This window comes from Phaethon lepturus, unplaced genomic scaffold, assembly GCF_000687285.1.
Source record: "Phaethon lepturus isolate BGI_N335 unplaced genomic scaffold, ASM68728v1 scaffold31643, whole genome shotgun sequence".
Taxonomy (NCBI): domain Eukaryota; kingdom Metazoa; phylum Chordata; class Aves; order Phaethontiformes; family Phaethontidae; genus Phaethon; species Phaethon lepturus.
Window position 1 is genome coordinate 16,431 of NW_010531735.1, and position 6,066 is coordinate 22,496.

Sequence of the window (6,066 nt, forward strand, 5' to 3'; positions counted from 1 at the left end):
TTTAGTGGGACAGGGGTTCTGCAAGCTCCCTCCCCTGCTGAAACACTTGACCAAAGAAACAAGGAAGAAAGGAGAAAGCAGCTGAGCAGCCAAGGGCAAATATACCCTCAAGAGACGGAGCCTGGAAGAAGCAAGTTCTGCAGCCCTCTGCCAGGGGAAAAAAGAAGTGATGCAACTTCTAGCAAGTCTTGCTGAACTGCTCCTCAAAATAAACAGGCCATTGATGCCAGCGAAGGCTACGGCAGCTGCTCCCAGGGGCAGTTGCCTGTCTGCACCTTGCGCTGTGTTTTGCTCTTGAAGGAAAGGCTTGCAGTTCTGTACCTGTTCCCATCTCCTCCCTGCACCCAGCTCCAGTGAGGCTGGTGCTGTGGGACAGCCCTGGCGAAGATCAACCGGGCACTGGAACCACCTTTCCTGTTGTACCTGGAGAGAAGCAATTCCCTGTCTGCTGCCGGCTCATTTGGCTACAAGGTGACAAGCCAGGAATAGAAACCCAGGGATTTCTGCCTCTTTTTGCCTGACTGTCCGTGACTGTCCTCCAAAATCAGCCTCGTCCCTGTACCTTGCCTTGCACAGATCAATGAGAAGTTCTGTCTTTACTGATAACCCACAGATTCTCCGTGCAACTCTCACCTGTGCCTCTGGTACCGAGATTGCTGAATGAAACTCTGATGAAACTTTCCTCAAACCACCTCCAGCAACATCAAAGCCCAGACTAGGTTTTTTGGGCAGCCCCTGACTCTTCTTGCTGAGGAGGGCAGCTGGCACATGCTGTCTCCATCATAGAGCCCCCAGGCATCTTGCTGAGACACACACTCCCCCCTTCATGCACACACATAATTTGCAAGCATCAATTTCCTCTCCTCTCTCCTCACGCAACTCTACCAGGGATTTCTGCACAAAAAGAAGATGCCACTGACTCTCTTGACCTCTGAACTCAGCTGCCTCCCAGGAGGCAGAGGGCTGGGGCTGAGCCCAGAGAGGAGGGTTTGCAGCTGCCCTTGTGCCCTGAGGGGGGAGACATATGGGGGTGACAGTCAATGAGACAAGGAGAAAGGAGAGGAAATGTGTGTTTTCTTAGCGCCCGGCCTCCCAGCTCCTGGGAACTTTATGGCTCTGGAATATTAAGAGGCAGGAAAGTTAATTAATACCCAGAACAAAGCCAGGGCTGTTTGGCTTCTGGGAGGAGGAAGCAGTGGAGACAGGAAGAAGAAATTGGTGTCGTCTTAAATAATTTGTTTTATCAGCAGCTAAAGTAGAGATGAAGCCCAGTGCAGGGGTGAAGGGATTGATTTTTGGAGACCAAAGAAAGAGGCTTGCTGATGAAGGGCAGGAGAGTTTGTAGGAACGGCTACCATGGCCTTATTCAAGCTGGGGACTGAGCCTGGACATCGCAGAGCAGCGTTCGTGGTAACCATGCTCTCTGTCACTTCTGTAAGAAGTCGCTATTTCTCTTACTTGAGATGACACTTCTGCTCCCCATATAGCATCCTTCCTCCCCAGTCTGCCCAGCTTCTGCTGCCTCTCCTGTTCCCAGCACTGGAGCCCAGTACCTGTGTTATGGGCAGCAGTGGCTGCAGCTGGCCGGGGTCAAGCTGTCCCACAGATGGCCTTGCTAGGACTGTCATTCACCCCCTTTGCTTCTCCCTGATGGTCAGCATTGTAGTGTGACTGGGTTTGGCTCCCAGTTGGCCTTTTGCCTGCCTAGCTCAGGATTTAGAGAGACTACATACTGCTATAAGGCATATTCAGACGACCAGACCCTGTTTTCACAAGTGACAATTGCGTAGGCATGGGTTATTCAAGGGAGAGCATTTGGCTTTAACTCCCAAATAAATATGTGGAGAAAACCTGCTACCAGCCACAAGAGCTACTCCTCTGCACACCTTTGAAACTGCTCGAGATCTGTCTGTGCTGAATATATTAAAGGCCCTGTGCCTCAAGTCTTTGTGAAGTGGGCCTGAGCCCATCCTTTGCCTATGTAGACTGGCAGGTCTTTGGTCCATGGACCAATAAAGTGGATACAGATGTAATGGAGCCTTTATGTGATGCTGCTGTCTAAGGGATGTGTCCCAGTCAGGTCCAGTAGCCTATGGTCACTCTCCAGTAGTCCTGCTGCCATGATTATTGACAACTGCTTTCTGTGTCCTATGCATGAGCAGCAATGAGGTCCAGCTGAAGGAACGAAGGCAGCTTAGCTCAGGATAACTACTACAGCAAGCAAGGGCTATTGGCTGGCACCCAGCAGGCATCTGAGTCCAACATGTGTTTAAAATCAGGGTCTGACTACTACAAATAGGAGTGTAGGAATTGCCAGACTGGATCATGCCCAGGGTCCATCTCTGCTGCTGCCCTCGTCTCCAACAGAGTCCAGCGCCTGCTGCTGCTGGGAAAGGCACAGAAGACCTTGGAGTGACCCCGGCACCCCAAATCCGCAACACACTGGTACCTGGGCATGTAGTTCCCACACTGGGTACCATTGCAGCCGTCTGCCCCAGCTCTGCTCGACCTTGTCCTCTCTCTGTGTGTGGTGAGAACGTCCAGTCAGATCTCACCACCACCACACCTGCGCACCTGTCCGTCCGTCTGTCCATTGTCCAGCCAGTTGTGTGCATTCCTGGAGAAAAATACCAGAGCTAGAGGAAAAAGGAAGGTAGTTTGGGGAAATACTGATTCAAGCTTGCTCTTCCCCAGCCTGCCTCGTGCAACCCTGTGCTCCTGTGGCCCCTTCCTTTTTATATCCAGCCTCTTTCACCTGCGTGTTCAGCCTTAATGCTTGTGTGTGGTGCAATTGCTCAGAGGAGGTAGATGATGAGGCAGGGATGGAGGATGCTGCTTAGGACCTACAGCTCTCTGCTACGCAGGTGATCTTTCCCCAGTGCCAGCACAGCTTTAACAGGGAGGTTTCTGGGGCTAATCAAGATCGACACACAAACAAAACAGCATCTCTGCATCTCGCAGCCAGCAGAAAGGGAGAAGCAGATGGGCTAGAGGAGGCAGGGAGCTGCTGCTAAATGGATTGATGGAGAGGCCTTTAAGAGAGATAGATTGGAGAGGGAGCCGCTGGAGGAAAGGGCCGGGGCGGCCACGCTGCGAATGGGGCAGGGGCCCAGGGAGATGATGGGAAGGGAGAAAGGCCTGCAGATAACAGATGGATGGACACAAAGACTGGAAGGGAAGAGAGGGACAGATGGACAGGCAATAGAGAGAGTCAGGAGAAGAGAGGGATCTGAACGTAATTAGATTGGATCCGATTATGACAGACTCGATTAGAGCAATATTATGATCAGGAGCTTCTGTCGCTATTTGGCTTTTAGGGGGAACAAAGCCAGAGAGCACGTGTGGAAGGGGGACAAGCAGAGGCGAAGGGAACCGGGAAGGATGAAAGGAAAGGGGCTCCTTGTGAAAGCTGTCAGTGGTGGTGGTGACAGATTGTCTAGTTATCGAGCACCAGGGCCGTCTGTCACCGACCGCTCACAAAACCTGCACTCAATAAAAGCCAAGGAGACAAAGGCGAGAAGAGGAGAGGGGCTATCGGAGCCGAGAGCTTCTGTCACTAGCCAGGCAAGCGTGCCCAGGGCGTGGGGAGAGCTGCGCGGATCGGGGGCCTTCTGTTATTAGCTAGGCACATGCACAAGTAAACGTAGGTGTGCACACAAATGCACGTGCTGACGGGTGATGGACCTTGCTCAGCCACCTACCCACACGCATGTGCACTCTGCAGCCCAAGTTTGCACGTGCAGACATGCTTGTGCACACGCAGCTTGCACAGCCAGCCTGCACGTGCACACACATCTGTGTGCTCTAATATACTTGCCCAAAAAGGCCTCGAGCCTTGGCTTTGCAGGGCATCATCACCCTGAGTGAAGATTAACAGGCTGCCCAGGTGCTTTTCCAGTGTCCATCCAAATAGTTCTGCTTGCTGCTCACTGTCTGCGAAGAGTCTGGTAGCTGGAGCATCACCCAGCTGAGCATCGCAGTGTGGTCGGCAAGGCCTTGTGCCGTCTGTGCGGAGCGTCTGAACCTTGCAGCCAGCCTGGGCTGCAGCTGTTGGTTGCAAGAGCGTGCTGCAAACCAGACGTGATGGAGCTGGCAGCTGCCCCCTCCACAAACTGCACTTGTGCATGTCTGGACAAAGTCTAATGGCACCAAATGTGACACTGTGGATGCTACGGGATCTCTGATGGCTTGGCTGCAGAGAATGGCCCAAAAAGGCAGGTCTGCCAGAGATGACTTTGCCATGAATGAGCAGCCGGGTGGTCACAGGAACACGGCAGAGCCCAGCACCTTTTCTTCTGCCGAGGGTCCTGTGCTGGATGGGGCACAGTGCATGAAGGTACCGGTTGATGGACAGGAGTAGTAATGCCCCACAGGGACTCTGTCTTTCCAGCATCAGTGAGTTGTGGCAGGGATCTCTTTCCAGGTCTCCCACCCGTTGTTTGGATGTGCAGCCCCTCGCTGCATAAAAGTTACAGAAGTCTGGCTGGATCTGCTCCAGCAGCACGAGGGTTAAAGCTGCCTGTTTTCCCTCACAAGCCCAGGCCAGTGTGGTCCCCAGTGGGTTTGTACAATATGTCGCCTCATCTCCTGCCAAATGCTGCCTCTTGTAGTCTCTTTTCATACCTCACCATGCCCTCCCTGCACACACGCAGGACGCCTGGAGCGGCAAGTGCAGCTCGGGTCCCCCCAGCCCCATGCCATGGCTCCTGTCTCTGGAGCTGATCCCTGAACCTTGTGGGTTGAGGTGGGCAAGTCCTGGAGGGCTTCATCCCCTTGGATGGAAGCACCACAATGGACCCACCCAGGTCCATCAGCCCCACAGGTCAAGCTGAAGGTATCAAGAGATTTTTAAAAGCTGGCTGCACTCCCACCGGTGTTCCCCAGCCTTTCTCTTTTTGAATGCCATGTTGAAAAGGAGGCCCAGGAATTCGGAGGAAACAAGGGTTTTCTGCAGGCTCCAGCTTGTGGGCTCCTGCAATTAAGGAACCTGGTTGGTTTTGACAAGGAATACCAGTTCCTGCCAGCCAGGAAGTTGGGAAACTCAGAAGTGAAGAACAAAGCCAGAGGGTCTCTTGTTCTCCCTCCCCCAAATCTCATCAGTTTTTGGCCAGCCTTAGCATATTTGAAGCTCAGAAGTTCTTGCTCAGGAGGTAGAGAATGAGGCAGCAGCCAAAATCCCAGGGACCACAGCAGCTCCCGTGGGCTGGAGCTCTGAGCGGGGACCAGGGGGTATTTCAGTCATGGCGGGAATATTGGTTTGGATTGCAGGAGAAGGGTCTTGAGTTTCTCGCTCTGCCGTCACCCTCCCAGGAGACCTGTGGCTGTGGCTTCATCATCCCCGGCTGCCTGGCACAGCCGTGTCGGTGTTCATCTCGCCCTCCACAAGCCGGTCGGCTCTGCAAGGCTTTGCAGGCTGTGTGCGCACCGTGCAGCGCTCAGCATCAGGGCTGCGTCCTGCCCGTCGACACTTCTCAGGTACAAAGAGAAAGCATTTTCCAAGCTGAGGGATGTCCCCAGATGAAATCCTCCCTCCCGGCAGTGCAAAATTTGGACACTGACAGATGAAGGGGCCTTTGCAATCTCAGCTCTTACCTGCGGGAGGAGGAAGGCTGAGAGTCTGCATCATCCTGGGGCAGACTTAAGGTGACTGCGTTATGGGTATGGGAAGGGGGGCTCGGCTGCTGGGAGCGGGCGCTGTGCTCATGTCACTGCAGCCGAGCAGAGAGGACTGTCCCCCCAGATATTGTCCCCTGCCTCGGGGACGAGCCGGGCAGCCCGTGTCCCCGCAGAGCACTGTGCTTCGCTCCCCGGGAGAGCTGCAAGGATCCGGGGTGGGAGGATGGATTTGCTAATGCCTCAACTTGAGAGACGAACTTGAGCAGGAGCCTGCCCGCTCGCCTGGATGCTGCGCGCTGCGATGGCCGCAAGGCCGGCACAGATTGGGCCTGGCATCCCCCGTGGGGAGACTCCGGCAGCCAGCCCCGCTCCTTCCCTCCCCTCCTCCCCGAGCCCAGCCCGGCAGGATGACCGGAGCAGCCCAGCATCAGCTGGGGGGAGCGGTGGGGC